Source organism: Dryobates pubescens, chromosome 2, assembly GCF_014839835.1.
Source record: "Dryobates pubescens isolate bDryPub1 chromosome 2, bDryPub1.pri, whole genome shotgun sequence".
In the NCBI taxonomy this organism is placed as follows: Eukaryota; Metazoa; Chordata; class Aves; order Piciformes; family Picidae; genus Dryobates; species Dryobates pubescens.
In genome coordinates this window covers 50,071,848-50,093,168 of record NC_071613.1, presented here as the reverse complement: position 1 = coordinate 50,093,168, position 21,321 = coordinate 50,071,848, and the positions used below count along the sequence as shown (strand labels likewise).

Sequence of the window (21,321 nt, the reverse complement as noted above, 5' to 3'; positions counted from 1 at the left end):
TGCCTGCTTTCCTGGTTATTTTTTGCGGGCCATCAACAGGGAAGTTGAAAAATAACCATTCTGAGACCACATTCTCTAAAAGATGCAATTTCTGAGTATTTCATTGGTGGCTATAAGCAAAACACTCCATTTTTTACATAAGGAAGGGAATTTACATGCCTTGTTTAAAATACAAATCCTTTAAAAACAACAGCCCTACACTTCTGCTGGTGAAAATTAGTTAAATTTGTACTTGTCTAATGGCACCTAACTTCTGCTAGCTGAGCCAAACCATACCGAAACCTGCTGTTCAGCGATGATACGACTTCTTCTCTAACATCAACAGAAGTTAATTATTGCCACATACATGAATCAATATGATTTACATTAGAATAAAGCAGCCATTTGTGCAAGCTTTTTAATATCTGACAAACTGGTCTGACTCTTGCTAGTCTGGTTTACAGTTTCCAGTATGGAAGTGAATCAGGTATGATCTACTGCGTTACTGCAATCCAGTCCATGATAGTGAAAAAAAAACCCCACACAGAAAAACCCCCACACCTAAGATCACGTTAAAACAAGCTACAGCCACACTTTTTCGACTCCTATGATGCTCATTTACTTTTGACCAAATAAAATGGCACATCCTGCTTTTATTGATGAAACTGCAATCAGCTGTCCGTAAGCTAACCCTGCACACAATCTGTTTCACAGGAAACTGTTAAGCACACAGACTTTGGTACTGAAAAATCCCCAACTAGCTGAAAGCTCCGGAAAACTGTTTATTATGTGCACACATTTCATAAAGGCAAGTTTTTGTTTCACACATCAACACAAATACTACTTCTCTCCTGCAATTCTGAAATGGTAACAACAAATTAGCATGACTTGTGTTAGCATATCTGCAGCCTCAGTAAGAAATACATGTGCACAGGGGAATGACTCAAAGGTATTTTTACCAACAGAAATAAATAGGTTGCTTATTGCTTGTAGTTACACATGTAAACATCATTCTATTCCAATTACTTAGAAGTGACAGACAACTTAAAATTGAAATTATACTGAACCTATTCTGAAAACATAACTTTGATCCAAAAAGTAAACTTCAGTATCCTGTATTCACATTCTAGAATAGAATAAACCAGATTAGAAGAGACCTTCAAGATCATTGCGTCCAACCCCTCAACCAATCCAACACCACCTAAACAACTAACCCATGGCACCAAGCACCCCATCAAGTCTCCTCCTGAACACCTCCAGTGACGGCAACTCCACCACCTCCCCGGGCAGCCCATTCCAATGGCCAATCACTCTCTCTGTATAGAACTTCTTCCTAACATCCAGCCTAAACCTCCCCTGGCACAGCCTGAGACTGTGTCCTCTTGTTCTGGTACTGGCTGCCTGGGAGAAGAAGATAAAATGCATAGAATATACATTCTATAGAATGATAAAAGAAGATAGAAAAGAAAGATAGAATGTATAGAATATACCTAAGTAAGAATCATGCAATAGCTCTTTACTGGAGGTTTCCTTATGTGCATGTTACTTTTGAGGTGTGGCAGAAAAAAAATTCTCCTGTAAGCAGTGTTCCTGCATCTGTCCTCTGAATATTCCTACTGCCATACACTAGATCCTCTCCAGGAAATAAAAGCCTACTGCAACAACTCACTTGCCAAGGGTAGTGATGACAGTGGAGGTGGCAAGTTTATGCTGGACAGCAAGCGCACACTGAAGAATCAGAGAACTGCTTGGGGCAGGGATGAAGTAACTCATGCCAATACTGCCCACCATTTCCACAGCTGGCAGTTCTGATCTATGCATCCTCAACATAGTGATTGATTTCCAGAAAACTGTAGAACTTCACCTTTCAGTGTCTAGCCTGCTTTCAATTACATCTGAAAGCAAATGCCAAATCAAAGTTACTGCAAGGGATGGACAGCCGCAAGGGGAAGCAGGTGAAGAGACACAGTGTGGTTAAAAATCTTAGGTGTGATGGCAACAGGTTCTTAAAAAGGAAAGAGCCACAAAAGGAACCTGCAGCATTTTAGAAATGCTTGAGTTTTATCAAAAATCCTTTGTTCCATTTCATAAATAGCATTTGAGTTCAATCTCTGTTCATAACAAACTGTGCAAATACAAATTAATCTGCAGCTCCGAGGCTAACGAGGCTCTGCTTTCACAACAGGAGCTATTTAAGGATTTGTCAAAAAGTTACATTATGTAGAATCAGTATACAAAACTACTTTTTGTTTTTTTAACTAAAGCCATTCTATGCAGCTTTTTTTAACTAGGATGGTACCTCACATCATTAAGAGCCACAACGTGAAGAGTGTACCTGCACCAAATCCAAACTTTTAACTACAAAACACTACCACATTCAAATAGTATCACATTCACTGGGGCAGCACCCACACATATTTTCCTTCTTTCTCTGACAATTGTGCCTAGAAAAGGTAGTAGTGTTTAAAAATAAAACAAAAAAAACCCTAAAACCACTGAAACCTGGAGTCTGCCCAGAAAAACAACAGATGATTTTTTTTAACATGCTACATTCTTCTGACTACTGCGATTCAGTGCAAGTGGGGTAAAATACTTGTTGTAAGTAAAGAAAATGTCACTTAATAGAACAAGATGCCTGTTGAAATCTGGTAAACAGTTTCTGCTGAGAAATTATTATGAAGACAAATAAAAAATCATTCTTGTTTTTTTTTTTTTTAATTACTAAAACTAGAGAGCAAAAGACCATTTATGTTACTGCTGAAATAATGAAAAGAGCCCAGTCACTGACCAATTTACATCTGAGATTTGGCAACATTTTTACGTGCTTAGCTGCTTTAAGTGTCTGTAGGTTAATATCTGTTCATGAATACTGGCACATGCTTAAATCTAGTAGGGATTAGAATGTATTGACTTAACCTAACCACATCCGAGTCATGATGCAGGCCCTACATCCAATGGTAAACTTGTGTTTTAAATCCCTACAGGGAGAGGGACTCCACCACTGGCCTGGGCAGCCTGGGCCAGGCCTTCACAACCTTTTTTTGGGGGAAAAAAAAAATTGGTCCTCATGGCCAACATAAACCTCTCCTGGCAAACTCAAGACCATTTCCTCTTGCTGTGTCAGTAGTCACCAGGTAGAAGAGACTGACCCCTACCTGAACACATCTCCTTTCCAGCTACCTGCACAGAGTGAGAAGGGCTCCCCTCAATCACCATTTCTTTGGACTAAAAAATCCCCAGTTCCCTCAGCCACCTGTCAGAAGACATGGTTTCCAGACCCTTCACCAGCTTGGATGCCTTTCTCTGGACTGCACTCCAGCCCATTAACATCCTTCTTGCAGTCAAGGCTCCAAAAACTAACCCATTATTCAAGTTGTGGCCTTACCAGTGCTGAGAACAGGGGCACAATCGCTGCCCTAATCCTGCTGGCCACACTATTGCTGATCCAGTCCAGGATGCTGTTGACCTTCTTGGCCACGTGCTGGTTTATATTCAACTGGCTGTCAACTCACGCCCCCAAGGTCTTTCTCTGCTGAGCAGCTTTCCTGACACTCTGCCCCAAGCCTGGAGTGTTCAGATTTGTTGTGACCCCAGTGCAGGACCTGGCACTTGGCCTTGTTGAACCTCATACCACTGGCCTCAGCTCATCAATCCAACCTGGCCAGATCCCTCTGCCTAGCTTCCCTACCCTCAAGCAGTTCAACACCCCACCCCCCCACCCCCCTCCACTTGGTGTCACCTGCAAACTTACTGAGGGTGCCCACTAGCCTCTTCTCCAGACCATTGAAAAAGGTATTAAATTGAACTGGCCCCAATAATGAGCCCTGGGGAAACACCACACCTGGCTGGCCACCAACTGGCTTTAACTCCCTTGACCACAACTCCTTGGGCCCAGCCATCTGACTAGTTTTGCACCCAAAGAACAGTACACTTGTGAGCACAGTTTTTCCAAGAGAATACTGTGTGACATGGTGTCAATGGCTTTACTCATGTCTAAGTAGACAACATCCACAGCCTTTCCCTCATACACTAAGCAGGTCACCTTGTCATAAAGGGAGATCAGGTTAGTCAGGCAGAACCTGCCTTTCATAAATCCATGTTGACTGGTTCTGATTACCTGGCTGTTCTGTATGTGCCACATGATGACACTCAAGAGGATACACTCCATAACCTTCCCCAGCACTAAGGCCAGACTGACAGGCCTGTAACTCCCCAGCTCCTCCTTTCAACCCTTCCTGTAGATGACTGTCACGTTTGCCAACTTTTAGTCTGGTCCTTGACTGGGACCTCCCTAGTTAGCCAGAGCTGCTGATAAATGAAGGGAAGGGGCTCGGTGAGCACTTCTCAGTACCTTTGGGTGGATAACATTTGGCACCATAGTCTTGGAAGTGTCTAAATGGTATAGCAAGTCACTAATCATTTTCCGTTGGATTATGGGGGCTTCATGCTGCTCCCTGTCTTTCAGCTCAGGGGACTTACTGAGGCAAAGGAGGCCTTAAGTACCTCAGCCTTTTCCTCATCCTTGGTCACTATGTTTTCTCACACATCCAACTGAAAATGGAGATCCTCCTCAGCTCTACTCTTGCTGCTAATGTATTTACAGCAATGTTTTTGGCCATCAGGTCAAGGGAGGTGGCACTGCTCCTCTAGTCTGCTCTTGAGACCCCACTTGGAGTACTGCATCCAGCTCTAGAACCCCCAACACAAGAACAGCATCGAACTGCTGGAGAGGGTCCAGAGGAGGACCACAAAGATGATCAGAGGGCTGAAGCACCTCTCCCACAAGGACAGGCTGAGGAAATCGGGTCTGTTTAGCCTGGAGAAGACAAGGCTTCAGGATACCTTATTGCAGCCTTCCAATACCTAAAGGCAGCTACAAGGACAGCTGGGGAGAGACTTAAGAGCTTGTGGTGACAGGATGAAGGGCAATGGTTTGAAACTGGAGCAACACAGATTTAGATTGGACATTAGGAAGAAGTCGTTCACTATGAGGGTAGTGAGACACTGGAACAGGTTGCCCAGGAAGGTTTGTAGATGCCTCATCGCTGAAAGTGTTTAACACCAGGCTGGAATGAGGCTTTGAACAACCTTGTAGGAAGTGTCCCTGTTCATGTCAGGGGGCATGGAACTAGAGGATTTTATCTTTAAGGTCCCTTCCAACTCAAGCCATTTTAGGATTTATAATCATCTCTTAGCCCAGTAGCTAGATTAAGTTCTAGCTGAGTTTTGGCCTTTCTAGTTTTTCTCCCTGCATAACCTCACACCATCTTTGTACTCCTCCCAAGCTGTTTGCCCCTTCTTCCACTCTCTTTTTTCACTCTGAGTTCCAGCCAAAACTCAGCCAAGGCTAGTATGCTTCCCCAATAGCTTTTCTTCCAACACACGGGTATGGCCTGTTTCTGAGCTTTAAAGATGTCCTTCTTGACGAACATCCAACCTTCCTGGATTCCTTGGCCCTTAAGGCTTTGTGGTGGGTTGAAAGGGACAACGACAACCAGGCCCCTAAACATGTCTGTCTGCCCTCCAGAAGCACAAGGCAGCAATTCTGCTGAGTCCCTTCCTTCCTCAAACACTGTATTTCCACAACTGCTGTGCCCAAGACAGCCTTCACGTGACAAGTCCTTCTCTGTTCGCAAACAACAGATCCAGCAGGGCACCTTCCCCAGTGTATCTCCTTCACTGAAACACAATATGAGGATACACACACACCTCCTTCTTGAATCCACCTTTACAATCAATGTTAACTCAGTACATCAGTCCTAATAGGCACCCCGGATCAGGTTACTTTCACTGCACAGGTCTCTCCATTAGATCAGTTTTGCTTGAATTACATACATTCGATTCAGAAAATGTGTGCATTTGACAAAATGCAAGCCTTGATTTTTACAATATGCATGAATTAGAAACAAACTCAAGATTATGAAGACACTTAATTTAGCCTAATTAAGAGTTACTTTGTAAGACCAAAAAAAAAAAATTCCTTTAAAAATATCACTGTGATACTGAAGCCACAAACCTCTCTTAAGAAAGTGTTGCAAAACTTAAATCTACAAAGCTTTCTCACAATAGAACAAAACAGGTTTCATCTAGCACATAATTTTTCAAATTCCTAGCACTGCTATTTCTCTTGTTCTTGCAATCAGAGCAAAACCCAGGAGCACCTCTCCTATGAGGACAGACTGAAGGAGTTGGGGCTGTTCAGTCTGGAGAAGAGAAGGCTCCAAGGTGACCTAATTGTGGCCTTCCAGTATCTGAAGGGGGCTACAAGAAAGCTGGGAAGGGACTTCTCACGATCTCAGGTAGTGATAGAACTAGGGGGAATGGAATGAAGCTGGAGGTGGGGAGATTCAGGCTGGATGTGAGAAGGAAGTTCTTCACCATGAGAGTGGTGAAGCCCTGGAATGGGTTGTCCAGGGAGGTGGTTGGGGCACCGTCCCTGGAGATGTTTAAGCCCAGGCTGGATGAGGCTGTGGCCAGCCTGATCTAGTGTGGGGTGTCCCTGCCCATGGCAGGGGGCTTGGAACTAGATGATCCCTGTGGTCCCTTCCAACCCTGACTGATACTATGATCCTATATCCATAATAGACAACCTCATAGTCAAACTTGGTTGTGGGTAATTAACACTCAGGTTTCTGTGTTTAAAAATAATGTTGTATGCTATTAGCAGCAATGTCATTGCAGGTATAATTATTACATACATTCTTGTTGTAAAACCTGCATTTAGGAGTAGGATTATATCCCAAAATGTCCTGCTTACTAACAAAATAGCTACATCATTCACATGTACAGCATGGAGAGATTACCTGCTGCATTCAAAAGAAGGACAAAAACAAACAGAGTAACGTGTTCACACTAGCTTCTGATGTGTTTTTAATCTTCTCCTTTCACAGATGATCCAGAAGGAAAACAGGCTGAGAACTGTATGTAGCAGGTGGCCTCTTTGAGCCTTTTTTTATGTACAAGCTACAACAGGCCTTCTCTAAACCAGATGCAAACTCTGCCTCAGCTACTCTAAGCCCCACAGGACACAGGTAGTTTCAAAACTTTTATTTATTGCTCCAGTCAAGCACATTAGGGCAAATTAAGCTACAATTTATTTGCAACTTCGTGTGAAGTCTTTAGGATAGGGCACGAGGACATTTTCTACTTCCATTTAAACTAACACCAACAACATACTGAGTTGATCCCTACTATGGTTTTTCTTCTAGGTATCTCAGCATGACAATTTTTTCCCAGAGAAAAGAGCAAACTCCTGTCAGTCAGGTAAGCGACATCATTTATGCACCTTGCATGTTTTACATTATTCCCATTCCTAAAATTATGTTCCAAAGTTGCAAGATCGTTCAGAAAGTTCATTAAAAACATTAAAAATACATCAAAACCATAAAACTTTGGTTCAAACAAGCTGATTCCACATAAAACTCTTAAAACCACGTCCTAATAACATATTGCAAAGCCTCGCTCGAAACATTCCTCCTTGTAAAACTTTCACACAAGCACCTCTGACATCATTTCAGATAGCTTGCAACGTTAACACTTGAAAGGCAATACTCAGAATTCCAAATTTACAGAAGAACTGGTTTGTCTTGTTATTTTTCTAGTATATGCTTTAATTTCTACCTCTAAAACGTTTCTACCTCTAAAAGGTTTCATGCTAGCTACAATATGCATTATGCACAGCGAATATATTGCAATTCCTAATCCCGTGGTCCAAATATTGGTGTGTGCTAATACAAACACACACCTACATACCCTCCAAAGTTTGAAAACAGTTTCTGAAGCTGACAAAGGATAGGGTTTTGGTTGTCAAATAGAAATACTCAAGAATTATTCAGATGCATCAAACCAAACAGCCTATTTTTCCAAAGGATCAAGTACAAAAAAAAAGTTTGGGTTTTTCACATTTACAATAGAACAATGTACTCAGTATCCTAGGAATTAGCCAAATTGGTCTAAGATTAACAGTTGAGGCCTGGAAGAAATCAAGTCCGCAGCCCAAGTACTTGCTCACATAGATTGAAAAACAAAGGAATTGTTTTAATGGCATGTCACTGTATTTTAAAATGCTTTATTTGGCTAAAACATTCATCATTTTGCTGGTGAAACACCTGTGCAGCTTGTTCAGAGTGAAATTTTACTTCCATCTACCAAAGGTTTACTAGATCAATGACTGAAAGGCATTTACGAAGACATGCACTATGGCACAAATTGTTCATTCTCAGAATTTAGTGGAAACAGGTAAAATTTAAGACAAATATAAAATTCTGAAGTCACCTGTTAAAAGCAATAATCAGGCAGCTCCTAAACTCTGTTTTCTCCCTACACATTAATCTGACTACCCATGGCCTGTTTGTCAAGCTCATAGTAAAACCCTCATGCACAAGTATTTTTTTGTCCAAGTCAGAGGAGTCACAAAAAGGTAAAGCAAAATTCACCAGCATGATTTAAGTATTTATTTTACTCCCTGCTCTAAAACATGTTCCCACGGAAAGAGAAGGAGAAACTAAGTCAGATAGTTCAGTTGCCAGCTGCTGGTTCTCCGTTTCTACTTTTGTTCCCATGGCAACTGATGTGGCATTAGGGAAAACAAATAAAAGAGATAAACAACAGCTGAGGGTAGAAGTGCTATTTCACCGCCCCCGAAAAAAAAGAGTTTACCTCTGTGCTCCAATATGCTAATAAATATAAATTACATTAGAGGCCCTGTGCTAGAAGTCAAAACCCAGTCTGTGAAAATAACTACAAGAAATACCAAAGAATCTGCAGAGCATGAAAACTCTGACACCCAAGAAAATTTTTCTTCCTTACTCTCCCTTCCTGTATAAGAGTACACATATATATTGTCATACACATAGTTGTCATTTATTCACTCATGCATAGCTGGCACCACAATAAATGAGCTTGTTCTGGTCTTATTTTAGAACAGAAATAGATTCTGGTTTTCTTCTGGTTTGTTTTTGGGTGTTTTGAGTGGGTTTTTTTCATGCTTCTGAGCAATTCAGTCATGAACTGGTACAAGCAGTAGAGACTAAATCCAAAGTATTCTCAGCAAGTACTACCCAATCATAGTCACACTTGGCCACAAGAAAACAAAACTTTAATCATCTCTCTGTCACTAAAACACGGTAAAATATTAGGGATTCCTCAGGTCCATGCATTCTTCTTTAACCCTGCCATTTCCTGGGTAGTTTTTCCTTCTGAATGCTTTCCTCCTTCGATTGTGGAACTTCTGGTTTGTTTTCCACTCTGCTGAAACTAACAATAGGTCTACACCCTACAAGGATCGTGGGTTTTATCCCCACGTTTCCAGCTAGCTTAATATCAGAAGCACTGCAACACACCATTAGTTTAAGACTGTTTTTTATACATGGACAATATATACAATAGGAATAAGGACTAGGTATGGGGTGTACTATCATCAACCCTCCCCTTACAATTTTGAAGGCTATTTTAGAAATTTATGAGGCTCATCAGCTATGGTGTTGGGAGAATTCACTGGAGGAGCAGAATGAAAATATCTTCTTCCTCAGAACTGATCTCCTAGAGCTGGAGAGAAGTTAAAGAAATACTTAAAAAGTTAGAGATGGGGTGAAGACTGAGTTCACAAACATCATATGTGATATACCTAAAGACTAAATAGGCACACAGGGACAGACAAATGAAGAGACATGGGAAAGCTGGCAAGGTCAAAGTTACAGTACATAAAATTATTTGTTATTACATTATGTTAGCAGAAGGACACACATTAACAACTCAATGCAAAAAGAGCACAGTAAAAAAATAAGAATGAAGGGCAGGAGAATCAGTGATGACTGAAAATAAGTGTAGTAAGCAATCACAAACCAAGGATGATTACTTCTCAATCCTTCACGTAACATGAAGAAACTTCAATATTCATTTAAATCTTAGACAATACTTCGTGGTTTATGCTAAGAAACTACTGGGCTTTGTTTTACTGGATTATTATAGGTTCAATATTGTATTTCAGTCCTACCTGAAATGCCAAAAAAAAATTGTTTCCCATTAATTTTACTATTCAAAGCATGATTTTATAGCACTTGGTCACAGCCCAAGCTGGATCTCATAAGCTCTCATCTCATATGGAAAGTGTTCTGAAACTGATGATTCCTTTCAGGTTTATTTGCTTTTTATTCTACTTGACTTGAATTAATATACGTTAACAGATATTCTCAGCCCACACCCTGTAAAATTTCTTTTAAAATCATATCTTATTAAAAGAAATAAAATGTATCCTGCATTGTAACCAAGCCATAAAAAAAAAAAAATAATCCCTCAGGACAAGCTACACAGTAGGAGAAAACAATATGGGTCTCATGAATTTGAAGTACTGTTTGAAAGGTCTGAACTAGCACAAGGTCTTAACTTATTTTTAATCTGCATGTGGCTGCTGTTTTTTCAGAACAAATCAACCAGAATTTCTGTAAACCAAAGTCCATAAAGAAATTGGTGAATTCATGATGAATGCAATTTCCTCACAAAATTGCCTATATGCCTTAAGCAATCTGATGCCCCTTAGCCCACGTCATGCAACATTTTAGAGTCAGTTTTGCATTTGCATTTTTCTGTCTATAAGCACTAACATGGATGTTCAATAAACAAGTAGTAACTTAATTTTTATTATGATACTGCAGTGGAATAGAGTACAGCCCATGGGTCTGGGGCTAGATACACTAAATCACCACACTAACTGCAAAAGAAATAACTGTCTTTTCATGAAATTGAAGAGACACAAAATGAAAGGCCCATTATGCCCTTTTTTCATGGGAACAGTCCAGATTTGAATAGTTTTAACCTGAAAAGTAAGCATTAATCTATTTTGTGCATGTCTTTCTATGTTTAGTAAGAGGCAAATGACTCACACACACCCCAGTAATTTACTTTTCATTCTACTTTTTCCTCCAAATAAAGGATCACAAAGTTTAAAATTACAAAAGGTGAATGAATAAAAAGTGACAATTCGTCATACCAGCAACTCTTCCTTCTTATCAAGGCAGGGAAATCTTTAAACGCAGTAATAGATCACCCCGCACCCAAAACAACAGACTCAAATTGTCCATATCGTTGCCTCTGCTACTGGAAGCAACGGGGAAAACAAACACCACGGAATGAACCCTTCCTTCAGTCTCTTATAAAATCAGTAGAATGCAACCCAGCTCTGCTGAGGTCAGTATGAAGCAAAAAAAGGTGGCTCAGTTTTACCAAGTGTGTTAGGTGATCCCACTTAGCTCCTCTGTATAAATCATGTATAACACCACAACAATCTTTGCAATGTGATGTATATCTGTAAGATGGTAATTGCTAACACTGAAAATTTTTTGACATCTGCAAGACTCTAAAGATTGTACATTTACCTCAATGATAATCAGAGAGCTTGACACACAGAAAACGTCTCTCTGGAAAAAAATGGAAAAGTTTTCCAAGATACTCTGGATCTCTACCACAAGCACATAAAAAAGGAAGTTAGCTAAGATAGCCTGTTCCTTTAGGTTCTTAATGCCAGGAGAAAAGGGACATTTTACAACTGCCTACACTTAGTGCACTTAACATTAGTTTCACCCCAAAACATGCCATTGAGTTCCTTCCCCCCACGCCCTTTGACTGTTCCTTTGCACGATGAACACACTTCTTCGTATAGTTGTAAAGAAAACTACTTCAAAACTAACCCTCCAGACAAGGCTCACCCACAGAATCAACATTTCCCACTCTTTTTCAAAAAGACATCTGGTTCACTGAAGACAGCTTGCTATACATAAAAGCCAAGGGGGGAATAAGGCTTGAAATGCACTTCTAGAAAAGAAATAGATGACAACTGCAAGAAGTGTAGCTAGTATCACTGTAAAATAAAAAACAATAAAGGGCTTTGGTTTGTCAGCATGTTAGGAATATATTCATTCCTTAGGCCTTTTTTCCTTTTCCAGAACTTACTGCTCCCAACACTCTTACATGTATTAAGTAGTAAGTAAACTAATACAGACTCTGTAATGTTATTTTTATTTGGTAGCTCTTGGGAAGTAAAAAAAAAAAACCAAACACCCAAACAAACTGAAAACAAACAAGCTCACCAAATTCAAGGTTTCTAGTAGGCCATTCTAAGAGTTCAAAGCATCCACTCACTTTGCTTAAACCCTGTCCTCCAAATATTTCTTCAGTACATTGAAGGTGTGACTAAACCCAAGTGCTTTCTGGAAGTTGCCAGGAAGATAAAGAATTGTGGGAATGTGTTACCGTAGGTTTGTTTTTCTCACTGATCTGCACACTGTCATTGTCTTTAATCAAGACTTTGGATCTCAGCTTTCCTCCCATTTCTCAGACCCTCACTGGGACAGCAACTTTTTAACGTGGTCTATATTGATGATATGTGGGGAGAAGGAAGGGAAAAAAAATAATAAAATAAATCAGTCACTGCCTGTCATTGTCTGATTGTCAATGATTAATAAGTAGACTACTCCCAGGAGGAGAGGCAGAAAAAAGCATCTCTTCTTTAGAGTCCCCACAGAATTTGTTTCTGGCATTACAGCTGCTATAGGGGTTGGGTCCCCAAACGATCTATTGAGCACTCCTGACTCACTTTTCTCCTAACCACGCAGTTGTAATCTCAACTATTATCTCTGATCTAGCTCTTTCATCAACAATGAAAAGAAGCAGTGAGGTGCTTAAGGGTAACTCCAAGGATGAAAAATGATCAGAGCCGCAGTGGAAAAATACTGGTTTGCATTTCTTACAGTTTAGCCTTCTCTAAATTGTTGTAACTACTTAGAAAAGACCACAGCCGTAACAGAGTGATAATATCTTGTATTAGATCAACCGATACAGCCTGAAAATCTAGACTCTTTCAGGCATGTATGCCTGATATTTTTAACTCGCTAACTAACACAGTAAAGATCCTTCCTCAGTAGCTTCCCATCTTCCTGAATCCATACATAAAGTAAGATTTTATGTACACCTTTCCTCAGCAATACTTTCTTTCTACCTACATGCCCAGGTTATGGGGTAGTTAACTTCAACATACTGGACCAAAAGACAAATGCGAGCAGGCACTTTGGACTCCCTTCTAGTCCCACAAAAACTAAGGATGTTCCAAAACCTGATTTTTATAGTCAAAATTTTATTTCTTGTAGTAGAAGTTCCAGTTACTAGGGCGAGCCAAGACACAGAAAAGTAATTTAACTACATATGTAAACTAGTGGAAATGCCTTACTTCATTTTAAGCTGGGAAAGTAAAACTGAAGGAAGACGACAGGAAATCAGCTTTACTAGCACAGCTTGTATATATTACTAACCAATATTTCTAAGTATGTACTTTGCACATTATAATGGCAGATAAGCTTACCCATGTAAGAGTACAGTCATTTCTAATACATTCATTATTTTTTCCATGTGATACTTGGCAAGACTGTGCTTGCTGTTATTGTACTACCCCATCATTTTGTGAAATATAATCGCGTTTTATACTTCTGGGGTTTCCTCCAAAAGCACTGGGCATACAATGCATGAAAACCGCAAATTTCAACAACTACAGTTTTCACAAGGTAACCTTGGGTAAATCTAACAAAGATTTATTATTCAGAACAACAAAAGCTAGCACAGGACTACAAAGGTTGGCTGATGTGACTTTTTCTAGGCTGCTTTACATAACAAGATTTTGTATTTAAAGATGTGTCACTGCTCACCCTTACGCTTTGTTTCTTCAAAGCTCAGTTTATCATTTTATTCATCATTTAGTTAAAATTAAATATTTAATACTGAGGCTGTTCTGTGATGCAAGCACAGCTAAAATGAAAGGCCTCTAAGGCTGCAGTGACCAGATTTTGAATGCAGGTAGATCAATAAAAAAAAGCTCAAGCACAGCCTCTGTGTGTGAGTAGAATGGTTTATAATAGCATACAAATGACTCTGTGCTTGCTGTAACCAGCTGTTCTTAAATTATGAATATGCAACCAATTCATGTTAAAGCCAAATCCCAGCACTATTTCTACAGGGAAATCCCAGTAGTTTTCATTTGTTCTACGTGTTAGTTCTGTTAAGGATACAAATAGCAGTAAGCTTCAGAACAAATAGGACCAAACCATCAGCATTTTATGCACTAAGTCCATTATCACAGCAGGGCTTGTCAATCTAGAACTTTCTTACAACAGCTCAGGCAATACAACAACCATCTCCCAGTTTAAAAATAAATAAATAAATAAAAAATCTCCACAGCACAGGAGAAAGCCCCTCTGCCAAGTTAATGCTTTTTTTGCCTCAGCCAGTCAGACGATTGGCCCTGACCTGCTTGAAGGCTTGCGTCAAGCTCCAAACACTTAAAGACATCAATCATAAAAACAAAGACAGGACATCGAATTATACAGTATTAACCTCCAGGGTTTGCATACAAAGACCTTAGATTTATTTATGTCCCAGCGCGTTAAGAGCTTCAGCACACTGTTCTTTACACCAAACTGGCTGCCAATTTGATGAACCTCTCTGCCCTCAGCAGGAGTACAGCGTCTTTGATTAATGAGTGCATGCTTGTGGAAAAGTGTAAGAACAGAAAATGGGGCAAAATCCACACAATTATGTCCCTATGCATCTGCAGTAATATTCTTTTGCACAAGAAAGGACTCAAGGAGGGCTGTGGGCTTCTTTTGGCGATTGTGTTTGAATACCACACACCACAGTTTTAAACAAGTACCAGATGCATTGTTTTAGAAAGACTCTTTCCCTGTTAATTCGTTAATATCACAATCAAAGAAAGTTAGCTATGTATTCAAAGTGAAGAAATATACTCCTTAGATTTCAAGATTTTAGCTTCTCATCCAGCAGTCTCATAACTAAGATCCAAGCTCAAAACCAGCCAGGCAGAGCATTTTGTGCCTTTAAATCGCCATATTCAATAAATATCCTAAACAAAATCTAGTCTACACTTCCCATAATTTAGAAGAACACATTGGCAGGGTTCTCCTCCGTTACACAAAAGTTAAAATTCATTTTGTCTCCCAACAATTCCGGGGCAGAAGTGCTGTGTGAGGCTCCAAAAAGACAGAACTTCAGCTGAAGTCACTGAATAATTTCTAAACCTACCTACTAAACAACTCTTTAAAACAGTCCCACGGATTTCAAAAGGACAGTTACTAATGTGAACAGTCCATCAGGTAGACCAGTCCTTCCGATAGTGCCTTTCCATTTTCAGTAGTTTGAATTTGAAGGTTTTGTGTGATTCCTCCCTCAGGGGCTAGAAAAATCTCTGCAATCTCTTTTTGCAAACTACCAAGGCTTAACCCATTCAGCTCTTTACAATGCCTGACCTACATCAAGTGAAAAGAGAGTCTTATGTCCTTTACACACAGAAAACAAGACATTCAGGAGGCCCTGATGGGTGTGAGTAGGCAGGGAATGGGAGAGATTTCAGGTTAAAGGCAACAGGCGTCGTCCTTCGAAAGAATGAAACGGAGACACTGACAAGCCCAGCACATCTTTTTATAAATCCGTACTTCCAGGGACTACCTCCAAGAGATCAACTGCCACTAGCTAAGGTTTAAAAGTGTATTATTTAACTGATATTTGTCTTTTCCCCATTGATCTGAAAAACATTCACATAAAGAGAGAAGAAATTGGTATTAGCAATTTTGTCAACTGCATAAATTAGTTCTGTTAAATTAAGCAGGGATTTTAACAGCCTGAATCTTCCTTTTCCTTGTTGCTACATTAAAAATTAAATTAATAAATATACAGGCAAGCATAGGAACTCCCGAGTGTTTCTTTCAACTAGAGGTCTCATTAAATGCCCATACTGCAACAAAATAAATTACAATTTCTCTCTCTCCTCACCCTGCCAACAACAACGAAAAAAAATATACTGTAGCATAAGGGGTTTTTTCTTAATTTTCATTTAATTCTCAAGTGAAATTCTGTATCAATCTCTTAAAAGTTGGGGTTTGCTTTTCAAGGAGTGGCTCAAGACCATAGCACTATACAGCTGCCAATTTAAGGCAGTAAACAGGAAAAAGCAAGAGCTTAACACAGCTAAGATGTGAAAATGTGTGCTGCTAGTTGGATGAAATGTTCCAGGTTTTTGGTTGGTTTTGGTTGGTTGGTTGTTGTTGTTGCTTGCTTGTTTGTTTTGGGAAGGGGGAGCTTTGTTTATTTAAAATTGTATTATTAAGAAGCTAATAGAAAAATACTGCATCCTGCTTGGTCCTTCTGCAGAGACTGGAGGAAAACATGGTACCAATTCCTTTTAACAGCTATGTGCGTTCAACTTACCTCAAGTAATACAGAAGTATTACTCCCTGCAGAATAACAAACCATGCATTTGAGGTTTCAAGGAAATGTATACCTAGCACAGCACAGAAGATAATTTTCCCTTCTACCTCTATCATTATTGTGATGTTGGTAAAAGACTAAATCCTTCTGTGCAGAGTCCTTATCTGTGTAAAAGTGAAGATAATATACTTTCATCTCCGTATGAAAAATAACGTGAACCTACTAGTTTCCTTCTGCAAATCTGGCAATTCTTTTGCTACTTGTGACAGTGTTCCCTCTGATAACTTGTGATCATAAACCAGTTCAATATATGGTATAATATAATTTACTGGATGTACTGTAAAACAAGATTAACTCAAAAGCTGAACCACGTTTGAGAGAATATTGGTAGACTTCAGGAAATCTTCAGTAAGCAATCCAAGTGATGAACACAGAAAACTGCCACTCTTTTGTGATATTATCTTGAAGTTTGCTAACTTAAAAAAACCACCACCCACCTCTGGTTTGATTTAAAAATACCTACACTAGGGATGCCACAGGTGGAATCACACTGAAGCAATTTGAGCTGTGGGATGTCCTTATTGTGTCAGGGGGTGTGCACTTTAAAATGCATTTGTGGTAGTGCTAAGTTTACCTCCCAACATCTAAGATCTCTTAAGTCAATATATGCCATTAGAAGAATATTGTAAAGCTAGAAGCAGTCTAATGTCTCCCTTCCCTAATTCAGGGAGATGAGACAGAGAGCACAAACTTCCTTTTCTTTGCAACTGTGAGATTCCACATCGTGTGGAAACAGAAAAGTAGCAACAATGATATTAAAAACTGCAGTTCAAGCTGGGAGTGACTTCTGTTTCAATTCAATGACACCACTAATGGCTTCTTAGCAGTTCCATGAAATCAACCAGCTGTCAAGCCGATGCATCAGAAGAAACAGCAATGCACTCCCTTAAGAAAAAGCAACACATCAGGATGTTTTGCAAAACATCTGCTCCTTTGCACTGCAGATCTGTAATAAAAATGCAAACAAAGAAAATGACAAAAAAAGGCAACAGGACCTAAAAAGAAAGCCTTCCATTACTGTCTTATTTGCATTTTCAACACCTCCCAAGACAAGAACTCATTCTTGTAGCATTTTCTCCTTATTGTAAGGTCAGTATAAAGATGAAATAAATATAGTGCAGTGGTCAAACAACGTTTATTCCCTTTGTAACAGAACATCATGGACAATGTCTCTTTTGAAAATGCAAAGCATCTTAATACATATCAACGAGAATAAACTATTTCCCATCAAAAAGGTACAAAGCAGGTATTTACTTATCTTTCCTGTAATACCATTCAAATAATTTCCCAATGTTATTGGCAACCTACAACATTCTGTGAGAATTAAACTCGGAAACAATTACTTTTTGTGGAAACACTGACTTGGTAGGGAACCCAGCACAGTGGCATTTAGTTGTTGCTTTTTTAAATGGTATAAGAAATACTGGTACTACAATTCTAGTTTCTTTTCAATATACAGTAGTCACACAGCTTTATTTTGTGCCATTCAGAACAGACTTTGGGTCAGAAACAAAGAGAACAATGCCTGACCCTCTGAAAAAAATTGTTTTCTCTCCAGAGTCCTATTTAACAATTGCATCACAACCTGATATTAATATTGCATTGCTGGCAAGGAATTTGTATCATCTATGATTAAACAAATATCTCATACTTGAAATCAACATAAAATTTCTTGAGCATCAAAGAGATCCCTTTACAACTCCTAATCCTCCCTCTATACACAGTTCACCAAAATTACCTGGGCTACCATTTTCTCAACTCTACACAGTTTACTGATTTTGCAGCATTGTGACAAACATGTATACATAGTTTTCCAGAGGTACGAGATGGCAACTGGAACTACTTATCTTCTGTTGCTCACCGTTTATAATCTGTCAAATCTTCCAGACCTTTGTTGCATGTATAATTTTAGAACCATCTGTTGTACAAGCTTTCAACTATTTAAACATTTTCATCTACCTAATTTTTACATAGCGGGATTCAATTCAATCACACTTTCTGATGCATTAAAAAACCCCACAACAACAAAACCCACACGAACCCCTCGAGGTAAGCATCTGACATTTGCTCCAGTACAACCATAAGGACACCATAGGCACATCCTTCAATCCTGACTTGGATGGAGAAAGCGTCTTGATGTACTAGCAGCTATTCCCATTACTTCCTATGTTAACAGTTGTCAGTGTTTTTCCCAACCCTGAAGACAAAATGCAAATTAAATGCAGGCAGTTTCATGTTCTCCTTGGCGTGACTGTTAATATGCAGCAAGTAAGACGAGTATAGGAAAATACATGGAAAGACAGAACTTAACCTACAACAGTTATTCTTCATCAGGTACTCTTCACTAAGTCCTACCATGTGACCAGAAAAACTTCCATAAGATTTTTTTTAGAGACGCAATTGAGAAGTAAATTAACAGAACACTGCCCAATATTGCTTCCCCTTTCACAACAGCTGACACAGAGCTCATGGCCACAGGTAAAGATACTTTCTTCTTTCTAAATTAGTTTAGTATAGTAACTACGTTTGGCCACCCACATTACACAGTATCTGGAACACCACATAACACAGAGGTACTTTCCAAGCAGAACCTTATAACAATGTAGTTAATCTGCCTCCAGATGCGTCCCTCGAATCTTTCAGATAAAAACTGAACTGCGTATCCCATGTATCTCATACCCGTCCCCCCAAAACAAACAAACAAACAAAACAAACCCCACAACCGATCCTGCTTAATCCGCAGGGAAGATTCTGTACCGAGTACTTGACGTCAGATTACTACTTTCCGTCAACAAAAATAATGCAAATCTCCAGTGATTATTTAACGTAAGAACTTTGGAATGTGTTTTTAAACAAGCGAACAGTTAAGCAAGCATTACGTATTAAATACTAAAGGCCGGGGTGGAGGGGAAAGAAGAAGAAGAAAAAGAAAGCAACCACACACCAAACAAACAAACAAAAAAAAAACCAAGATGGGGGGTGGGGAGAACTACCCCAAAGCGCAATTCTTTCTTTACCTGTTACAAAACCAGACGCCACATAAAGAAACACATTCTTAATGTTCCCTGAACGTGCAGTCGCAACTAGGAGCCTTTCTCTTTAAAGTGCGGCTTACAGCACGTTAGACCAGGAATTCCGGGGAAAAGTAAAGACTCTGGAAAAATCCCCCTTAAACTTTACATGACGTCACTGTATGTCCCTATAACATTTCCTAAACTTTGAGTCTTTTCCAAAAGGACTTTCAGAATTTCCACGCATCCCCTCCTGGAAGAGGCAGGCAGACTCGGGAATAAAAATTTGCCCAAGATGGCGAAAGGCTCGTTGTTTAGAGGGCAGAAAAATGGAGGATATTGAAATATACACAAAGGGATAAATTTCAACAACTCGGCGCGGGACTGCAGCTGCTTGTTTCTCTTCGCAAGGACGCGACACGCACAAAAGATGAAGGCTGAGGGGCCCGCAGCGAGCCGGCGGAGCGGCGCCCGCTCCCGGCCCGCCCTGCCAGCGCACACCGCGGAACGAGCTTCCCCTGCGCGCCCGCGCTAGGCAGCGCGCAGCTCGGCGGAGCCGGCGGCCGCCCGCGAAAGGCCGAGCCCTGCCGGCTCCGCACGGCCTCTTCTCAGCGGCCACTCCGCGCGGCCCCGTCGAACGGCTCACGCCGCTCCGCGCCCTGCCGGCCGGCACGCCTGGGCCCGGCACGCCTGATTCGGCCTGACAGCCCCGGCCGGCGGGCTAGCTCCACTGCGGCGAGAGGAGAGCGGGAGCACCAGCGAGGGAAATAGAGAGCCGGCGAGGAGCGCGCCGTGCCACACAAAAGAGCCGCCCCGGCGGTCGTCGCCAGCTGCTGCGCCGCCCAAGAGGCTGCGGGCGACCGCCGGCAGAGACGTGACCGGCGCCGCCCGGCCAAGGGACGGGCTTGCAGCCGTAAGTAAAGTTTAAAATCGCTCGGGACTCCGGCCGTCCCGTCTGCAGACGCCCCAGCCCAGCCGCCTCCCCGAGACTCGCCTCCCCGCGGCCCCTCCGACTCCCGGCCGCAGGCCTGCCCGGGCAGGGCCCCATGGCGGGACGCGGCCAGCCCACCACAACAAAGAGGCGATACGCACCGGCAGGGAAGCGGTCGGCGCGGCAGGCGCTGCCTACACCAAGAAAGCCAGGCACGGCGAAGCGCTGCGGCGTTCTAGGCGCTCATCGCGGAGGGAAAAAAAAAAAAAAAAAAAAAAAAAAAAGAAAAACCCACCAAACATAAAACCCCAACAACTCTGCCTGCTCCCCACGCAGGGCGGGAGGGGCGGCTCTCACTCACCTCCGCAGTCGGGGAGAGCGCTGCCGGTATGCCGGGTGGCCGCGGGCCGGGCTGCGTGTGCCGGGAAGGCGGCTGTCCCTCCCCGCGCTCGACAGAGCCCGGGGGCGCGCGAGGCGGGGGCGCGCGCCGAGCGGGCGGGGGCGCGCGCGGGGGCGGACGGCCCGTGCCCCGCGCCAGGCTGAGACGGTCGCTCCGCGGGGCTCCTCCAGCCTCGCCAGGCGGGGGTGACGTCAGGCGGCCCCGCTCCCCACAAGGAGATTTGCGGTGAGCAGGACGGCAGGCAGGATTGTTTATCTCCTTCCAGTCTCGGGAACCAACGAGCTGCCGCCTCCCGGGAGCAGCGGGGCGCCAAGCGGCCTGCGGTTCCCCAGGCGCAGGCGTTACGTGCCCTAGGCACGTTCGTTTTAGGTGCAGGAAAAGTTAGGGGCAGTTCGCGTTCTTCAGGCAACGGCGAAAGGATGCGAGTCGGTATTTGCTCATTTTTAATGATGACTGGATCGATCGTAGGAGAAACACGGCTGCGCACCTTAAGTACCTAAAGTAATGCCTACACTGCAGATTAAGGTCAGGTTAAAAAAAATAGTTTTAACATGGCAACAAAGAATCTGCGATACAAACAATAGCTGGGGAAGGCGGGCTGTGGGGGGGAATGGAGACCCATTTCGAAAGAGGAGGCATTCTGAAGATGCCAAGCAAACCCGAAATTCACAGTGGAT

At 41.7% G+C, this 21,321-nt stretch overlaps 1 protein-coding gene across 15 annotated transcripts in view; it reads right to left on the bottom strand.

Annotated features, from left to right (window-relative positions):
* BAZ2B (bromodomain adjacent to zinc finger domain 2B) overlaps positions 1-20,719 on the bottom strand; it is a 127,259-nt gene extending 106,540 nt beyond the window's left edge. For 9 of the 15 annotated variants that reach the window (XM_054177235.1, XM_054177267.1, XM_054177273.1 and 6 more), the window contains exon 1: positions 20,606-20,718. The gene's annotated coding sequence lies outside the window, so the exon portion shown is untranslated. Of the gene's footprint in view, positions 1-20,405; positions 20,487-20,605 lie in introns of all 15 variants that reach the window. The other 6 variants (XM_054177310.1, XM_054177259.1, XM_054177325.1 and 3 more) reach the window with 3 other exon arrangements.
* Between the last annotated feature and the right edge of the window lie 602 nt (positions 20,720-21,321).